Raw genomic sequence first — 21,019 nt, forward strand, 5'->3', positions numbered from 1 at the left:
TCTGTATCTGTTTCTCTCTACTTTGTCCACACTGGGGAAAAGATGTATTAATAATACAGTGTGACTTTGCTTTGTGCTTACAATCACATTCCAAACCAAACTGTGTCCATGGAAAAGAAAATGCTGTTGTCTGACTCTGCAGTCAACCTAACCAGCAGGAACTTGGCATGCAAATACTAGTGCTTATGAGGTCCCCTTACCACCATTCTCCCCAATGACCTCCCTGTATCTCTGTTCGTAGTTTCTCTCTCAAGTCCCATAGCTGATTGCTTTTATACTTATTAAAGGTGGTTTCAGGTATATTCCTTTGGTTGAAACTCTTTGGCACATTTGGACTCTCCTCTCTTCCACCTTGCCCTTGGTCCTATACACACCTCCATGTACACCTGCTCTTATGTCAAATCTTGTTTCTTAAGAACAATTTAGAACAATTTCTTGAGAAAGATGACCATTGCTTTTTTTAAAATGTTCTCAATTACATAAACTAGAATATGTCTCTGTTACTGGATTTTAAAACAACACAAAATAAAATACCAGTCAGTAAAGTGGGTATGCTTGTGAGCAGCTTAGCTGAGGTTACGGTACCTTCACAAGGTGCTATAAGAGGATGAATTCCATACCTAAGGCAAATATCAGACTAAAAATTACTCTCAGGAAATGATTTTAGATTTAATATTTAATTTATATATCCTCTATCTGTTACCCAAAGATCTTAATTTTTTTTTTTTTTAAGGATAGAGGATTCAGGGGGAAATGGGTTGCTGAAAACAAGACACAATCACATGAGAGTGATTGTGTGTAGCTTTAAACTGTGACCATTCTATCCTGTGGTGTTTTAAAGCACAACCCTTTCCCACATTCCAGAACATCTGTGGTTGTGTTCAAGTTCATAAGGCCCTAGGACATTTTGCACCAGTTTGAAACCTACAACCTATGTGCTTTTGGAGGAGATACGGCTCCACAAATTTAGCTTCAGAGAGGGGCCCACCCAAGTGAGCAAATAGTTGTAAATGTAAGTAAACAGTGCAGTGAAAAAACAAAAGTCCAGATTCCTATAAAGGATTCTAGAACCTCTTGATCAGCTTCTATGTGACTCTCAAATCATTTCCTGACTTTGTTTTTGAACATCAGCAGTAAGTTTTGGTTTTCTAATAATGAGCTATTGAGAGTATTTGGCTGTCCTCTCTTCCCAAATCTGGGATTTTTGTCCAGCAGATGTTTCCAGTTGTGTTACTGGTGTTGAGTTGTGTGTGGGGTATGATGATGTAGAAACCCAGAGAATAGTTTGAGCCGAGGCCAAACATTGTTGCTTGTTGCTTACTATGGGCCAAATTTGAACTCATACTTCCAAAGGTTCAAAAGCTAGCACATTAGCTTTTCCTGGAAAATACAGACTCCAGAATAATAAATCATTCTCGAAAGAAAATCCAGTCATTTTTGTACATCACATCATTACTACATGAGCCCACTCCCTTTTAAAAGTGGAAAGATGCTTAATGTGTCAGTTCTTCAAAACTCAAGTTCCTTTTGCAGACTGAGGGAAATATGTCCCAGTGAGGCAATATGCTAAAAACACTGTCCATGTAAAATCCACAATCGAGAGGCCGGGTAAGGCATCCAGTATCTACAGGGAAGATGAAAAAAAAAAAGTCAGGCCAAATGGTATCATATTTCTTCTGGGGTTTTCCTCTCTGCTGGTGTGGATGGGAGCTTGAGGTTTTATCATAAAGGGATAACATGGCAAGAAATCATGTACTGGCTTGCAGTCATGGAGAAAAGGCATTCACATCTGTTTCTGGTATTCTGTTGAAGAATCTCTCCAGTTGATAATTTGGATTGGAAGCAAATTGGTTTGTTTTCATAGGTCCTTTTCTTCCAAGCTCGGATAAAACAAACCTATCCTGTGGGTCCAATGGTTTGCATTCTGTATTCTTGGTTTATGTGGCACAAAATCCTTCTATTACATTGCTAACACATTATCCATCTTAAAGAGAACAAAACGAGCTGAGTCTTAGCAGGATTTATGTTACATAAGCTCCCATGATTGACTACACATTGTGTGTGTGCGCATGCGCATGTGCATGCGTGTGTATGTGAAATTAGAATTCTTAAATGAGATCTAAATGTAATTCTGTCTTTTAATTTAAATTTTCTTTAAATGGCTTGTACCTGTAATAGTTACTATGACTTTCTTGCTTGGAAGACTACCCCAACATTAACCTAGCAAGAAAAAAATAAAGATGTGATCAAGTGATTAAAGGTGATAGTAAAGTCGCTAGTGATAAGTGGGGTGGCCTTTTCCTTGCTGGACTTCTGCTAGTTGAAGAATACGGAGTTTTTTGGGTTTTATGTTTTTGGAGTTTTTTTTTTTTTTCTCTCATTTTAAATCAATCAGTAAAGAATGTAGCGAATACAGACAAGTCTAAGCTGAAGTTTTTAAGGTGAAGGAAAGACAAAGTCCCTCTCTTCACAGAGTATAAAACACATGAAAAGAGGACAAATGCAGACACAAAGAAAAAGTGCAAAAAGGATGTCAATGCATAAACACAGAGAAACATGAATACGCGTGCCGAATATGGCTGTTTATTAGGTTTGGTGATAGGCTAAAATGACTGGAGCCAAGTACAATGAACTGGGAAGATAACAGGAAGTTATTAGGAAAAAAGAGACATCTGTATTACAGAAAGAGAGGGCAGTGTCTTAGATGAAGGATGCTTTAAAAAGTATCTAATGAATCAGAAAAATTTCTGGTCCTTGATTTTACTTTATTTCTGTTGGAATTCTGCTGTAGTTCAAAGCCTGAAAAAAAATGTAGAATGAAAATATTTTCCAAAATTATTATAAAATTAAGTGAAACTCTCTCCAATATGGCTTTGGTTCTTTCAATTGGATTTTTCAAAAAGAGTTTCAAATTGGTTAATGACTATTCTTTTGAAGTGACAGAACTTTGAAAAATCTTTACAAAGATAATTTTTAGGGAGTTATAAGAGACAGAAAAAATGTGAAATTGTTTTAGAAAAGATGTTGTCTCCGTCTTTTCCCAAGGCACAGCAGTATAAACAAGTAGCAGATTTCCTGTGTGACCTAATGAGACATAAACACAGATAGTATAAGCGAAATGAACCCCAGAAGACAGTGTTCAAAAAAAATTATGAAACTGATGACATTCATAGATCTATTGAGACATACTGTTTGGGATGTGACCGCCTCAGCCAGAAGAAAGGTGGTTTACTGACACCATTTTGAAGTTGATTACCATCTTGTCACCAGTGTGTCAACTCAGTCGGAGCTGTCCCCATAACCTCTCTCTCCTGTGTTACATCTCTCAATGGGATACATTGTTTTTTCTGTTGCAAGCATTCATCCTCCATGTGGAAATAAATCATTTTGCTTTTACAGCTCTTCAACTTTAGAATCTAAGGAACTAAACAGACACAAAACCAGTTAAAATTTTTTAAAAATTATTTTTTAATAATCTTATGGCAAAAGCCTACCTCTGGGCAGAACTTATCAATTTGATTTTTTTGTAAAAAAAATAAAATAATAATAAAAAAACTGACCAAGAAAAGCCTAAGTGGACCAAAGAGCTGTACCATGATTTAAAACCCAACATTGCTGGGTTAAAATAAAAGCAGTTGGTGCTTTAAACAAATTTTAATATTTCTACCTTTTCCCACTCTCTATCCTCAGCTCATGCGAATTATGTTATTCTTTATGCTTAAAAAAGAGTGAGTCTGGAACCTTTACTTGACTATTTTTCATCACTTGGCATTTCAGAGAAAGAGACAAATCAAAGACAATGAGCTGATGTCAGGAATTTATTAGATAAAAAGGACAAATTCAAAATATGTCCTGAACTTCATAAAATCATAGAAAACCAGGGCTGTAAATAATCACAAAAGCAGAGAAGCTCATCAAAATGAACAGGCTTTGTAGTTGGACAAACTTGGGTTAAAATCCCAACTCCCTGACTCACTTGCTGTGTAGCTGCCTTTTAGTTATTTAACCTTAATATTTTAAAAATACATAAACATGGTTAGAAATTTATAAATAAAATTGAAACAATGAAGTTTTTTAGAGCTAGAAAGGGCTTCAGGCAGTGAATAGATACTCTGAAGTGTCAAGTTACAGCTCTTCTCTGTGTTGCCCTGATGCTCACACAGTAGGAAAGCTGAGGAGGAGAGGAATTAAGTAGGGAGAGGATCTGCACTGTCTCCAAGCCTGAGACCCAAGAGTTACAGCCAGGTGGACCTCCTTCCTAAAGGTCAATCATAAGGTCCCTGACAGAGGGAGGGATCCACTGTGAAAGTCACGTTGTGTGTGCTTTATTGTCCGAAAATAATAGTATAATTTAAAAACACATGATAGGGGTGTATATATATAGCTCAACGGTAAAGTGCATGCTTAGCATGTACGAAGTCCTGGGTTCAATCCCCAGTACCTCCATTTAAAAAACGTATATACATGATAAAATCATGTTAAAATAAATGGACCCCAGATCCAATATTTTTGTTACTAGAAGTAGCATTGCGATAATTACCAATAAAACAATTTCAAAAGGTCAGAAAGTCAGAGTGAGGGTAATTAATGTTCAGACAGGTCATATGCTTACAAATTAGTTCTGCTTTTAGGGATAGTTTTAATGCTGAAATCATTTATAAACTGTTAAAATTACATTCTTATATTTCAAAAAATGGAAAATATTATAAAAATTAGAGGACATTTTAAAAAAGAACTTAAGAAAGGATAAAGAAGAGACCACTTGTATTTTTTTATTTGTCAGTCCTCCAGAGTGGTATTCATAAAATGCAGTAAGTGGCATTTCCATCATTTATTCATTTATAGTGATCAAGTAATGCTTATAAATTAAAACAAATTATTTTAAAACTTTTGAAATTTGTTTCAAAATGATGCATATAAGCAAATTTGCAGTAGAACAGCCTATTTAGTTGAGAAGTCACTGGTGCATTGGGAAGAGTAAAGGATTTGGGGTCATGCATATCTGAGCTTGAGATCCATCTGCACTGGTTATGAGAGCTCGAGTGGGTTGTTTAACTTCAAATACTGGCTTTGAACATCAGTATTTCAATCTGTAAAATGGGAATTCATAGAATGTTAGGATGTCATGAGAAGAGTTATTTTATGTTCAGTGCCTGGCTTTTGATATACGCAGGTTTTTTTTTTTTTAAATTGTCTGAAAAACATCATCACTGAGTATTTTTTTAAGGAGTAGTAGTAAGAGGTAGTCAATACATGTCTCAAAGTTAACATAAAGATGCAATTTTAAAGTAAAACAAATGTCTCTAAACTAATAGTCTCTAACCCAACAGGCTTTAAACATAATGAGGATATTATTTTAAAATAAAAAGAATTTCTTCCAAAGTGATTTTGAAAAGCTTTCTCTAACACATTAGATTTCTAAGAGAACTGAACACAATGGATGATTCATATTCTTACAAATACAACATATTAGAGTAATGAAGAATTTCAAAGAGATACACTTTTCCTTCCTGCCTGAGTTCAACTGTTTCATATTTTTATTAATTTTTCTGGTCAAGACCAAGGGTACATTTTTTAAAAGCATAAAACATCCTATTAAAAAAATGTAGTAAAACTACCCTGAATGTGATTGAAGTTTATATACTGAGTCACTCAGAAGAGTGAAGAAGGGTTTTACAATGTTAAGAAAAAAAAAGTGGTAATACCAATCCAAAATATTTGGGAAATGTTCCAGATTATGAAATATTCATGTAGTGTAACAATGTACTTGAGGCATGAAACTTAATTTTTGAAAACGTCTGCACATAAAAATGCTTGTGAACTGCATTCTTACTGCTTTTCTTGCTGACAGGATGTATTTATTGGACTCACACAACCAATATGCACCTTCTTCCCCAGGGGAGAGCTTTCCCCCGGACTTCGGCTGCAAGTGATTCTTCCGCGGTGGCAGCATCTCTAATGTTAGAGATGGGGTTCTCTTTCGGAGGGGCGTGCAACACAGTAATTTTTCATCCCTAATTAGGATAGAGGGAGGGTCCTGGGCTTTATCACTGTCATAGTTCTTTTAAAATCTTTGACTCGTAAGTAAATTAGCCTGCTGTAGAAAAAGCCCCACCCTTCTCATTTTTCCAGTGAAGTTAACAATGGTGGTAATAATCATGATAATAATGAGGAGGTGGGGGAAGAAAGGAGGAAAAAGAGGAAGAGGAGAAGGAGGGAGAGATGGCCAAGAGTCAGCGTACCCACTGACTTTTCAAAAGTCACCTTGAGGATAAAATCTCAAAACTTCTGCGGCATAACAATTGCCTGAGAGCTCTATTTTTGAAGTGCAGATTTCTGGGTTCCACCCTGAGATGTTCCGATTCAGTGTATCTGAAGTAGGGCCTAGGAATCTGTAGTTAAAATATAAATCCCCAAGTCTGTAGACAGCCCCTTGAGAAATGCTGCTTGGTATATTTTAGGAGTGAGAGTGTGTGTCTCCAGGCAGCTCTTGGAGGCAGCCACAGACAGCTGTCTATAGTTCTGGCTCTGCTCACCTTGTATCCATGAACCTCTCGGCCATCCTGCACTCTTTCTCTTAATGGCATCCATGCAAGGGTAGGTGTGGAGCTGTCTATATGTTCCCCTTACTGCCCACTCCCTGTTCACACAACGCTAATGTAGAAGGGGTCTCAGACTTCAATGAAGGGCTTGGGTCTGCTGAGGGAAGCTAATACACAGGATGGAAAAACAAAGCCATGTGGTTTATAAGATGCCCAGTAACTCTTTCCCGAGAGAAAAGAACACCCATCAAAATTAACCCTCTCTCAAGGGTACCATTGTAGACTGGACCCCAGTTCCTAGCCCCTGTCCTTTTTCAGACTTCCTCAGAATGTCCCAGAACTCTTGCAGGGAACATCCACATCTCTCCCACAGGGATTTTGTTGCCTGATGGTTCACTCCTCCCCCTTTATCTAGCACTCCTGAAGACATAGTGTCCCCGGAAGAACATTCTTAGTTTCTGAAATTGGAGCACAACTTAGCCTCATCAGGAGGGTGTGGGTGAGGGGGGCTCTTCCTACAGTGAGACAGAATGTGCAGCGTCAGCTTTGACACTTCAGGTCTTGGCTCCTTTAAAATGTCCCAAAGCAGTTTTAGGTGCAGAGTGATGACTGTGTCTAGTTAGTCAGTGCATGCATACACACCACAAACACCATGCAGGCTCAAGCCCACACCTGGTTCACCAAGATAAACATGTTAATTCATGCAGACATTACAGTCTAGATTCTAGATCCATAGTAAGAAAGAAAAAAATCCTGTAAGCACTATGATCTGCACAAGATGACCAACCACAATGAAAATGACATGTGGGATAATGCCAGTCCCGTCTTTGGTTAGCCTTCATCAGGAGGCTGATCACCATTGGAAGCATATAAGAAATGGTGCTCACTACTGAGCCATCTGCTCACAGAGACTAACATACAGATCCAGAGGAAACTTTAAAATTACACATCAGAGGACATTTCTGGGTTTGTTGTGAGTGCAAGAGATACAATATGAAGATTAGTAATCTTCCCATAGAAAGCAGTTCTCCAGGGGTTGAAGTTTGGAGGTGTTTAGTTTATACTTCCACTGCTAGTTATAAACACTTTACATTTTCTTAGTCTTTTAAATTTTATTTTTGTTGGTTTAATATTATTTTAAAATCAACATGCAGTAAAATTGACCTTTATTTTCAATGTAGAGATCTATGAATTTTAACACATGTACAAATTTGTGTAATCAACAGCATCATCAGGACACAGAGCAGTTCCATCACCTCAAAATCTGCCTCATGCTCCACCTTTGTAGTCACACCCTCCTCCCCACCCAACGCCAGGCACCATTGATCTATTCTTTGTCATATAGTTTTGTCTTTTTGAAAATGTCATATAAATGGAATAATGCATTATGTACTCTTTTGAGATGGGCTCTTTCATCCAGGTTTTTGAAGGGGGTCAGTGATTTGTTTTTCACTGCTGGATAGTATTCCATTTTGGACATAACACTGTTTATCCATGAAGGACATTTTGATCAGTTCCACATTTTAGCCGTTATGAATAGAGTTGCTATGAACATTTGTGTGTAGATCTTTGTTTGCATACAAGTTTTCATTTCTTTTAGGTAAGTACATGGGAATAGGATTGCTAGATCACATTGGAAGCATATGTTTGAATTTATAAGAAACTGCCAAATTGTTTACCAGAATAACAGTACCATTTTGCATTTTCACCAGCAGTGTATGAGAGTTCCATACTCCCCATGGCAGCTCTAGGTATTGCCAGTATTCTTTATTTTAGCCACTCTAGTAAGTATATAGTGGTATCTCATTGTTATTCTAATCATTATTTCCCTCTTGTCTGTAGATACAGTTCTTTTCTTCTGTAATATTTTTGTGTATATCTTTCATTGCAAGTCTTGCATTGTTCATCTCAGGACACCACTCAAGAATGAGTGAGGCCCTGGGCACAGAAAGATGAATAAAGCATAGTTCCTGCCCTCAGGAAACTCACAATATGGTGGTAGGTGCAAATGCTGATCATGATAGTATACAGATATGTACATAATGTAAGTTAAAAACAGAATTATTAAAAACTGACTCCACAAGTCTAAAATTTTTCCTATAGAGTTAAAAAATATTGGTCATTATCTCTGTTGTCCACTACACACATACATGTAATTATTATTTACAGACAGTTGAAAATTAAAAACAGGAGGAGTTAGAGAGAGGGAGAAAGAGAATTATTTCCCAAGTTTAAAAACACTTAGAAGTTAGATTTTCATTAAATTAAAATTTATTTGCAAATAAATTTAGGTAAAACTCTACTGACTGTAAAACCTCAACCATTAAAATTGGCTTGGTCTTGGACCAATGGAACAGAATAGAGAACCAGAAATGAACCCACAAACTTTTGGTCAACTAATCTTCGACAAAGGAGGCAAGAATATACAATGGAATAAAGACAGTCTCTTCAGCAAATGGTGTTGGGAAAACTGGACAGCAGCATGTAAAACAATGAAGGTGGAACACCCCCTTACACCATACACAAAAATAAACTCAAAATGGATCAAAGACTTAAACATAAGACAAATACAATAAACCTCCTAGAAGAAAATACAGGCAAACCATTATCTGACATACATCTCAAAAATGTTCTCCTAGGACAGTCTACCCAAGGAACAGAGATAAAAGCAAGAATAAACAAATGGGACCTAATTAAACTTACAAGCTTCTGCACAGCAAAGGAAACCATAAGTAAGACAAAACAACAACCTACAGAATGGGAGAAAACTTTTGCAGAAGGGGAAACTGACAAAGGCTTGATCTCCAGAATATGTGAGCAGCTCATAAGACTTAATAAGAAAAAACAAACAACCCAATCCAAAAATGGGCAGAAGACCTAAACAAGCAATTCTCCAAGGAAGACATACAAATGATCAATAGGCACATGAAAAAATGCTCAGTATCACTAATTATCAGAGAAATGCAAATCAAAACTACAATGAGGTATCACCTCACACCAGTCAGAATGGCCATCATTCAAAAGTCCCCAAATGGCAAATGCTGGAGAGGCTATGGAGAAAAGGGAGCCCTCTTACACTGCTGGTGGGAATGCAGTTTGGTGCAGCCACTGTGGAAAACAGTATGGAGATTCCTCAAAAGACTAGGAATAGACTTACCATATGACCCAGTAATCCCACTCCTGGGCATTTATCCAGAAGGAATCCTACTTCAGAAAGACACCTGCACCCCAATGTTCATAGCAGCACTATTTACAATAGCCAAGACATGGAAACAGCCTAAATATCCATCAACAGATGTCTGGATAAAGAAGATGTGGTATATTTATACAATGGAATACTATTCAGCCATTAAAAATGACAAGGCCATAACACCATTGCAGCAACATGGATGTTCCTGGAGAATGTCATTCTATGTGAAATAAGCCAGAAAGAGAAAGAAAAATACCATATGAGATCGCTTATATGTGGAATCTTAAAAAAAAAAAAAAAAGAACATAAATACAAAACAGAAACAGACTCATAGACATAGAATACAAACTTGTGGTTGCCAGAGGGGAGGAAGGTCATAAGGGACAGACTGGGAGTTTGAAATTTGTAGATACTGACAGGCATATGTAGAATAGATAAATAACATTATACTGTATAGCACAGGGAAATATATACAAGATCTTGTGGTAGCTCACAGTGAAAGAGAATGCGACAATGAATATATGTATGTTCATGTATAACTGAAAAATTGTGCTCTACACTGTAAATTGACATAGCATTGTAAACTGACTGTAACTCAAAAAAAAAAATTGGCTTAGTCTTAAGCCCAAAAGAAATAGACTCATTTTGAAAGATACCAAGCCATGTCCAAGCCATGTGACCTAATGCCAATCAGTGTCTGAGAGCTGTTCTGTTGTGTATAAAAAGAGAAAAATGAAAATATTTGAAACATGTATTGCTGCTTGCCCACACAAGAATACCCTGAACTATGAGTACTATGTTAGAATCACCTTGTACATACATCGCACACACATACAGGTATTGCCAGGTACATATCCCAGCTAAGGGCTCACTTTCCCCATAGTGTCCCAGTGGTGACGTCTGTGATACTTCATCTCTACTTGCCACTCCTTCCTCTCAAACCTCCTCTTCCTCTGACCTGTCAATCTTGCCACCAACTCTGTTGATCACTGCCCGCTCTGCCTCTGAAATAGGCCCATGGCCAGGATTGGCTGCACTAATATAACTCAAGTTTCTGCCCTGGGCTCATACTACTGCTCGTTTTTGTCCAGTCCCTGTTGTGCCTTACTCTGAACTCTTGGGGGAAATATTGGAAATACGGGCAGTAACAATACGAGAGGAGAGGGGAGGAAAGGAGACATCTCAGCCACTACCTATTATCATTTCTTCCCCTTATCCTGTATCTCAGCTTGTAAATCTTGCCCCTAATCACTCCTCTTTCCCCATCAGAATACCTAACCTGACTCTCCACCCCACAGCTGCATCAGAGCTCCAATCCCAACTCTTATCACAAAGAAGCATGAGTTGTCTGTAGAAGGTGCAGTGATGGATGGTGTTGACTTGGGGTGGTGGTAGGATATGGAAACTGATAAGAGAAGAAAGGAAAAAAATAGGAGAAGGAAAAGCTTGTTCTTTCATAATCTCCTGGGATTCATTTCAATGTATATATTTTATCTCATTCCTTGAGGCCCTACCTCCATTCTCTAGGCCTATAGAGATTACCAGTCCCATGTTCACAGCTTGTAAACCAGTTACCCTAGCCTCCTTGTTCTAAATCCCATGTTCCTAGATACCATGTATAGCAACATCCTGAACATCTAACACAATGTCTGGCACATGACTGCTTGGGGGACAATTGAATGAACCAAGACTTGAAATACCTGAGTTCTTACTCTAGTTGCCTACCAAGAGAGCCTGACCATATTACAGGATCGCTGTTAAGGTGGGTTGTCCTTGAAATCCTCAGTGTTAGTCAAGACCCTATTTTTCTAGAGAAGTCCTGTTGTTCATGGAAGCTAGGCTTTGAAAAAAGCAGACTTTCTCGAGACATGTAAGATGAATGTTTTTGAGGCTGAGAGTACAAAAACTGATAGGATGGAGACTGTCATGGGGCTCTTCCAAGACAAAATTCTCCATCAAGCTAAGTTTATTTGGGAGGAAATTTACCTTCTTCCATTTCCACTCCATGCTGCTCTTTGACAGAGTTGGCAAGACCTTATTCCAAAGAATCTCCTTATCTGCACTTCTGCCCATCAGCATTTTAGCAATACTCATCCTATGATCTCAGAGCTCTTTGTATTCTCAGCTTTCACTGAAGCCACAGTATAGCAGTAAACAATACTTTGTTAATGTATTCCAGACACTATTCTGCCTAAGGACACTAATGACCTTTTTAAAAAGATCGGAATCATTTTAAGTTATTTATCAAGCCTTTATTTTTTTTAAGTAAGATATAATTTACTTACAGTGAAGCGTACAGATCTTAAGTAAATAGTTGGATCAAATTTGATACATACAAGGAAGCCTATATCCTATCAAGATATAAAACATTTCTATCGCCCCAGAAAGTTGCATCGTGCCCCTCTCAGTCAGTCTTCCTTGCAGAGGTGAACATTGTTCTTTCTTTCTTCTTCTTCATATTATCATTGATTATTTTCTATTTGACCTGTTTTAGAACATATCATAAACAGAATCATACCCCACATATATTTCTTGTGCCTGACTTCTTTTACTCAGTATTCTGTATTTGAGACTTAATATTCATAGAATACTGAGTAGTCTGTTCCTTTTTGTTACTAAGTAATATTCCATTATATGAATATTCCACAGTTTGTTTATCGATTCTCCCATGGATAGACACCTGGGCATACAGTTTTTGACAGTTATGAATAGAGTTGGTATGAAAATTTATTTAGAAGGTTGTCTGTAGGCGTATGTTTTCATTTTTCTTAATAAACAACTAGGAGGCGAATGCTGGGTCGTAGGATAGATGTATGTTTTACTGCTCAAGAAACTGGCAAACAGTTTTATAAAGCAGTTTTAACATTTTACGCCCACACCAGCAGTACATAAGCATTCCAGATGGTCTGCATATCCACTAGAATTTAGTATTTTCAGTCTTTTAAACTTGCTATTACTTGATATAATTTGCTATCCTTTTGCCATTTTAATTTACTTTTACAGAGTAATGATGCTGAACCCATTTTCATACTCCTGTTGCAGCTTCCCGGTCTACAGGGATGTTCGTGCATTTAGGAGCAAATTGGCTCGGCTGATACCTCTGCTGTTCTCCGACGAATCCTTTGTTAATTGCTTCCCAGCCTCTTTCTGCTCCCTCCTTCTGCCATGTTCAGGGCAGATCTCCCTTGCTGTAGCCATTCTGTGGTAGAGCCTTGGCCTGTGGTTTTCTCAGTGCTTCTCATTGTCTAAGATTTCTCTCTCTCTCCCTCTTTTTTTTTTTTTTTAATGTGACTACGTAGTCACTAGTCTTTTTAAAAATTATTTCTAGAATTTTGTATAGGCAGGGAGGCTGCGCTGTGTTCTTTCCAGGAGATGGACTGATGAGAGATGTGCTGCTTAATGAAGAGCCTTTGCAGGGGTTTTTCTGGACTAAACTGCGACCGTTCTTCCCTGGTGTCACCAGCCACCAGAACACTGCTCTGCAACTTAGTCTATGTTCTGAGCTATTTGTAGCTTCAAAAAGCACCAAAATACGGGGTCAACCATTGTGTCCTATATATATATCCTGCCTGCTGTTATTTTCTATTTAAAGGATGTGTTTGGTATGTTTCGTATCAATGTTCTCAGGTTTTCACAGACTCACCCAGATCTTATATTCCTTTCTATACTCCCCTCCACAGAAGGCAGACATTCCTTACGGGAAGTTAGAGGGGAAGGGGCACTTATCCATACTCTCTGGAAATAATAGGTACAATTGCCTGTGCAACATACTTTGTCAAACAGTGCTGGGCTAAGGTGAAAACACATTTGCTTACAGCTAAATTTCTGGTTCAGTGCTTTTTGACAAACTCATTCATAATGGAAAACAAATGTGTTTTAACTATGAAACAAAGGGGGAAGTTACAAACTCTTCCCCTAATTAAAGAACGGTTATCAAGCATGTGGTGTTTTTCACTGTAAATAAATCTAGAAGATACCTTACTGAGCTGTGTTCGTTTGGCCCTGCATATCTTGGGTGAATTTGTCTGTGACAGATAAGGAAAAGTTATGTATATGACTAAAGTGAGAGACTTTCTTTTTTTTCTTTTTTCTTTTTTAACATAATGATAATCATGATCTCTTCTCATTAACATTCCTACAAACTTCAAACATACTGTGAGATTCTGTTCCACTTCATCAGAGTTTTTCTACACATGGAAGGGTCTTTGAAGTTAATTGGAGCCCTCCACGTTGAAGCAAGATGAGGGTAAAATGTGGAAGTGAGGCCTGGCATCCGCTAGGGAACTTGTGATAACCCCCACGGCAGGCCCAGCACATTCTAATCACCACCCCAAGGGCTCTGCTTGCTGGTGAGGCCTGAAGGACACTGTGTCACAAAGACAGCAGAGCAGTCAGCTGCTGGGGATAATCACAACGATCTAAATGTGAAAAGTAGATTTTTTTTTGTTCTTCCTATGAGTTTAATAGCCCTGAATTTTGGACCTGGAAATAGAAATCAGAGGGATTTTATTCACATTTAACCTACCAAAGAAATGATACCCATTAAAACAGTGATACAAAGTTCTAAATTATTGGTGAGCCCATCTATCCTTTTCAGAATTAAATATTTACTCAGATATTATCACATGTTCCTTTGAAATACTGTAGCCTCTGACAACTAGCGTAGCTTCCTAATTGTTTTAGGTCCTGCTTGTTGATCAGTAGTTTTACATGGACGGATGCTGCCTCGCTGTAAAACAGGAAGGTTTCTTTCAGCTTAGGCAATTCACTCATTAATTCTTCAACAATAATTTACTGAGCAAGTAATATGTTCTGAGCACTGTGTTAGTCACTGGGGATTCCATGGTGAACAAAGTACAAACAAAGCTTCTAGGCTATTGCCTTGACTGTGGCTATATTCTTGATCAGAAGTTATACTGTGGCAATTTTGAGTGATAAAATATGTTTTCTAACACTGGAATTATTAAAGTCCAATTTCTTTTTATTGTTATTAATTTATAGTGCTATTATTGTGAAGAACCTTTCTTACATTATCTCATTTGATTCTTTCAGCCAACCTATGAGGTAAGTGTCTGTCTTCATTTTTAGCTGCTTGAGAAATGGAAATTTAAAGGGTTGAACATCTTCTTGTCCAGGGTCAAATAGTGAGTGGAGAGCTCAACCCCAGGTCTGCCTCAGAAGTTTAAAAACAGCAGGCTCTAAAGGTCTTTAAAATGAGAAGTATAATTTGCATGTAATATCCAGAATCTTACTGCAACTGCAAGGAAAAAACTCTCAGAATCTCCCTTTCTTCTGGACAATCAGGGACCCACATTCAGCAGTGTGTGAAAAGACTCGTAGCACCAAGGTACACGTTTTCTTTTCTTAAGCATTTGATGAAGCATTGCTTTGGGTTTCATTTCTCTTTGAACATTCTGTGATGGGCATTGTAGAAAATAGATGCTGATCAGGGCGCGTGTAAGTGGATGCCACGCTGACATGTGCTTTTCTCCTCCGCATGGCCACGTGCTCTGCCCTGATCTCTTCCTCCACTGCTGGGTCTGCCCGTCCCCTTCTCCACAGTCCACGTGGTCTCACCTCTGCCCGCAAAGTGCCTTCATTCACGTGTGTAAATGTTAAGAGAGCTGAAAGTTGTAAATGATGTTGAAGAAAACCCTGAGCATCCATTTCTGGATATGAAGTTAGATCGAGTCATTGTTAAAGTTGTAAGACTGTGGGGAGTCTACTTGCAAGAGTGGCTAAGGAGAATTTACATTCGAAATGATTTCCTGAAAACTTATCCTGAAGACAAGTCAGAGACATGAAGATTCTCTGAGAACCCGGCCCATGCAAAATTCATATATTCCGTGTACCTCAGGGCAGTATATTGCTTTTAAACTCCTATACTTGAATTTTTTTTCCTCTGCTGTTAAAATTTGCACCTTTGAATAAATAGCACATGATTATAAAGTACTGATATTCTAGGCAGAAATTTTGCTTTAAATGTGAACATGCAGGATAAGATCCAGTTGAGTATCTGCTAACGTAAATATCAAGGTCATAAGTCTGCCTGTTTGTCCAGTGGGCCCAAGACAAACTGCTGTCCCACCAGCAGGTGGTGAGTTTGGCAGTATGATCACCTTATTTTCTGGAGGGAAAAATAGAGTCATCTCTTTCGTGGGCTAATGCGATGTGCCATTAAACGGACTATTCACAGCCACTCTGAAATCCCCCTACTCTGCTCTGAAACCTCAAGCAAAGTGATCTTTTCCACACAAAATCTGTCTGGTTCTCCGAGACTCAGTCAGATTTCACTCTTAAGGTACAGGATAGGGAAGTCTCTATCCTGAAATCTCAGTTGAAATTTTACATAAAACTGTTTCCTTATGTGATACTCTGTTTCCTCCTTATTCTTTATTCTTAATTATTCTGAAATCTCTGTAAGTTGAGGCCAAGATGGTTTTGTTTTTTTACAGTTGATGCCTAACAGAACACCTAGCAGTGTATTAAGGACTTAATAAGTATCTACCAAATAAGTGAGTAAATTAGGAAAAAGAACTGATGAAATGTGCTTGTGTCTTTTCTAAATTTGAAAGATTTTGTAGCCTAGGAGCTGTTAGAAGAAGTTACTGAGTACGCAGCAATCACCACGTCACACACTTGTGTACACCGTCTAATTCAATCCTTATGACAGCCTGAAAAAGTTATTCTTGTCCCTGCTTCACAGATGAGAAAGCAGGTTAAGATCGATCACAGCAGCTGGAAAGCAGTAGAACCAGTCTTCCTGCTGCGGCCTGTCTAAGACCACGCTAACTCCCACACGGTACCATCTCCCACCCGTTGTTAGATCAGGAGGCGTCTGAGAGTTTTCACAATGTGGGAGAAATAATAATGTTAATTTAAAAATAAAAACGTCAAGATTCGAAACTGGTCCAGATACTTCAGGAGGAGGTATGAGCCCTAGATTGATGGCCAACCTGGTGAACTGATCTGTGCCTTAATCTCCTGTCAGCTGTCATAATCCCCTACAGTACGTCCAGCGTCCTCCTTCACCTGTGAGTCAGGGAAATACAGCCACGTTTTGCTGAGACAGCCCCAGTCTACATCTGTGGTCTTGGTGAGGCTGCTAACAGCATCCCCTTTTGCTGTCAGAAGTGTTACCCTTTAGATGGCCCATCTCACCATCTTACCTTTCAGGGCTCCCTTGGCCTCTGCCTTCCCAGAGTCTACTGTGGTTACGTTGCTTAGGGCCCGAACTGTGGTGTTTCACTTGCTAGGAACTTTGTCTTTCCTGACACTCTTTACCGAAGTTGCTTTCCCCAAAATCGTTGCTCTCAGGCCTTACCCTCTCCTGCCAACTACTCTGCGTCATGCTCTGCATGACTTCCAGTTCCACCCCTCACAGGGGACACAGGTATAATGGAAATGAAGCTCATTAGCTACACAGATATTTTTTAAATCCAGAGTAAATTGGTCCTTCTCATTATGACATAGCAACTCATCTGACCCTTACATCTCTTATGATTTTACTTAGTATCTTCCAGAAAATATAAGGAAGGCATTTATTTTATTAGAATTTCAGAAATGTTTGGTCAGACTAAAAATGTCTTTATTATTTTAAAGAGAAAATTATACATCCGGTGATACTATTACTTTTCCAAAGAGACTGTATTGTTGGATGGGATAAAACTGTAATGAGTTTATACTTGAAAAACATGGATTTTTAAAAAATAACCAAAATTCTCTGTCACTTCAAAGGACATGTCATTTTTCTTACTGGCTACTTTATAGTTATCATGAAAAATAACAGAGACCCGAAAGAACCATTTTTCTCCTAAATTTCTTAGCGTTTTCTATTCCGTTCCCCCAGGACAAATTTGAGGATTTAAAAAAATTAGATTAACACTTTTTAAATTAAATCACTTTTCAAAATGGAGTGTAAAATTCCTCCTATTGTTTAAAAATCCAACTATAATTTTTAAAAAAGAAACAAAGCCAAAAGTCATCGGTTCAGGTTTCTCTATTCCGATAAGGATGGTTCAGAAGAGAGACATGAGAGGGACATGAAGAAGGGAGGGAGAAGCAGGTTAAAAAGGCAGCATATGCCTAATTCTGTGCCTTCCCTCCTAATGCTAAAAATTCAGAAGTGTGCCCCTTACTGTTTGTTAACTGCACAGTCAGTTAAGACTTGGTATAGTCCAGGTCAGCGGCTTTCCAACATCACCAGAATCACCTAGGAACTTGTGGGAAATGCAAATTTTTAAGCCCCACCCTAGACCAACTGAGTCAGCAACTCTGGGACTGGGGTTTAGCCACCTGCTCGCTAACAAGCACTCCAGGTGACTCGTTTCAGAATGAAGCTTCCAACCTAGGTACGGTAGCCAAGGTATAGGAAACCATAAAAATACTTGGTATTCTCAAAAAAACTTAGAATCTAGTTGGAGAAAAATGCTAATTGGGTGAAAAGGGCATTCATGATTCGAGCACAGCCAAATGCCACCTGCAGAGTGCACAGGATCATAGACAGAAAGATCCTGTCTGGTGGGTGAGAAAGGTGACATTTGATGTGCTTTTTTAAAACACCTCTATTGTGGTATGATTCCTGTATAGTAAACTACACATATTTCAGATGAACAATATGATGAATTTTGGTAGATGTATATACCAACAAAACCACCACCACAATCAAGATAGCCAGCATTTCCGTCACTCCCCAAGAGGTGCAAATTTCAAACTCCCGATTTATCCCTTCCCACCCCCTTTACTCCCTGGTTACCATAATTTTGCTCTCTATGTCTGTGAGTCTGTTTCTGTTTTGTAGCCAAGTTGATTTGTGTCCTTTTTTAGATTTAACATGGGTTTTTTTGTGGCTGAGACTAGCTGTTCACAAGCACCCTGCTTCCTTTCTTCCTTGGCTTATAACAAGGCTATATTCCCAGCTTCCTTTACTGTTATGCGAGGCCAAAAGACTAACTTTTCTCAATGGAACACGAGCAGCCGTGATGCATGTCGTTTCTGAGCCACGGCTCTTTAGAGGTGGATGTTTTCACTCTTTGAACTCTCTCTTTATCCTTCCACAGGCTGCAGGCAGATGGAAATGTCAAGACTCTAGGAATGGTGGGCTCCCAAGATGGAAGAAGTTCAGTTTCCTGATTTATTACATCATAGAAACGTCTTTGAACTATTAAGTGAGTAATAAGCTAACCTCTGTGGAGTGTTAGCAATTATATATTTTGAGTCTATTTATATAGAAACTCAGTCTGCCCTCATAGATAGAATTATACTATAAAACTAGAAGTTAAAAAAAAAGATGTTATTTCACTGAGGGAGAAAATATTAGTAGATTTAAGGCGATATCACCCCCATGACTCTTTGCCCCATGACTATGGCAATAGTCAGACGTGGCTGTAGCATCCATGTGTGCCCATGTAGACAAACTGACTGGGTTTAGAGCATGGGGCAGGGAGGACTGAGCAGATCCTGAAATGCTGTGCAGTTCAGGATGCTTTGGTTGCATGTGACAGAATGGGGAGGGTGCTACTGGCATCTAGTGGGAAGAGGCTAGGGATGCTGGTAAACATCTTACAGTGCACAGGACTCACAAAAAGAGTGATCTGGCCCCAAATGTCAGTAGTGCTGAGGGGGAGAAACCCTGCTCAAAGGTATGAATCAAACATATTTTGGAAATCGCCCTGTAACGGATAGTCAGTTATTCAGACATCGCCTAGGACTTCGGGGATTCTTAAAGACAAGTTGCTTAATAATAGCAAACGCTCAGAGACTAGATCTTAACTCTTTTGGGTAGATCTAGCTTTTGTGTAAACCTTCAAATAAGCCGTTCCAAGCTTTGAAGCCCCAAGACAAGGGACCTGTGAGGCTCCCCTCACTAGCTGGCAGCTCTGTTGGTGATGTTGTACACAGGCAATGCCAGCCAGATGATTTTACCCTAATCAGGATTTGTATGAACATGACATTTTGTTTATTCTGTTGCCTTTTTGTTCTTCTGATTCATAAACAGCAATAGCAGAGCCGAACAATTATTCCTTCTTTTTGCAGACACAGATGTGCAAATGCATGGGGGCTTTCAATGAGGCCAGTGATGCCAAAACAATTCATATTATACCTCATCTACTTCACTCTAGGGTTTCAGACTACAGAAGTGTGCAAAACACTGTAACCCCCTATATTTATACTCAAATGGTCTTAGGAGTGGTCCCATGGCATCCTGTATAGGCACGCATTTTCAACACTTGTATTAAAATCATCAAAAGTGCTCTCCATAGGCCCAGATTAAAATTTTTTGACTCAACCGCAGTGGATAACCTCCCATTGGATAGTAAAAAATTCAAAGGTTTGATCTGAGAAGTTTCATTTCTTGTATTTCCAGTTCTCACTTTTCTGAAGATAGGAAAAAGGGTAACACTTCTCAACATTTAACTCCAATAGCTAAAAAATATGAAGTGTAAGCACTACACAATGCAGTGTGGTGGAGATGCTTTTCATCCTGTTACATAAGGTCAAGGTCAAACTTTCTGCAAAGAGCCAGATAGTAAGTTTCCGTCCTTATGGAGCAGATGGGCTCTTTCAAAACTCCTCAGCTCTGCTCTCGGACTGTGAAAGCAGCCACAGTCAGTATGTAAACGAATGACTATGACAGGGCTCATTCTTCATGTACCGACTCTGAAGTTCGAATTTTATATGATTTTCATGTGTCACAAAATATGATTCTTTTTATTTATTTTTCAACTATTTTTAAAATAGAAAAATCTGACTTTTCTACACAATGCTAAAAAAAATCAGTAGAGTTATAGGGAGAAAAGACAGCTTGCAAACAGTATCATTTAATCTAACAGATCAGTAACTGAGTCGGTGCTCCATTCTTGGATGACAACTTAGCAGTGACATCATATAGGTGAACTGACACTTCTCGTTTTAGCTCCAGACTCATATCTAACTGCCTACATGACATTCCCACTAGAATGGGTCTCTGAATGATTCCTTTCAAAGATGGCAACAATAATTTCCCCCATGACTCTTTGCCCCATGACTATGGCGCTCTTCCCCATAAGAGCAACAGTCTGTTTCTCCTGCCCTTGAATCTGGGCTGGTCTCTGCCTTGTTTTGACCAACAGAATGTGATAGAAGTCCAAAGTCCAGACACTGGTTTCAAGAAGACTTGCAGCTTCTACTTTCATTTTCTTAGACTGCTAGCCAGACAGATTGCCATGTAAGGAAACCAGGCTAGCTTACTGGAGGCTGAGGGACCAAGAGGAGGTGAACTAAGGTTTCCCAGGCAACAGCAAGGACC

At 38.7% G+C, this 21,019-nt stretch overlaps 1 long non-coding RNA gene across 1 annotated transcript in view; it reads left to right on the forward strand.

Moving 5' to 3' along the window:
* Nucleotides 1–12,499: 12,499 nt before the first annotated feature.
* The window catches only part of LOC116658723, a 41,091-nt gene continuing 32,571 nt past the window's right edge, over nucleotides 12,500–21,019 (forward strand). Inside the window, exons 1-2 of the long non-coding RNA XR_004314008.1 lie at nucleotides 12,500–14,796; nucleotides 18,792–18,899. This is a non-coding gene — a long non-coding RNA (uncharacterized LOC116658723). The remainder of the gene's footprint in view (nucleotides 14,797–18,791; nucleotides 18,900–21,019) is intronic.

This window comes from Camelus ferus, chromosome 2 (assembly GCF_009834535.1).
Source record: "Camelus ferus isolate YT-003-E chromosome 2, BCGSAC_Cfer_1.0, whole genome shotgun sequence".
Classification (NCBI taxonomy): Eukaryota; Metazoa; Chordata; class Mammalia; order Artiodactyla; family Camelidae; genus Camelus; species Camelus ferus.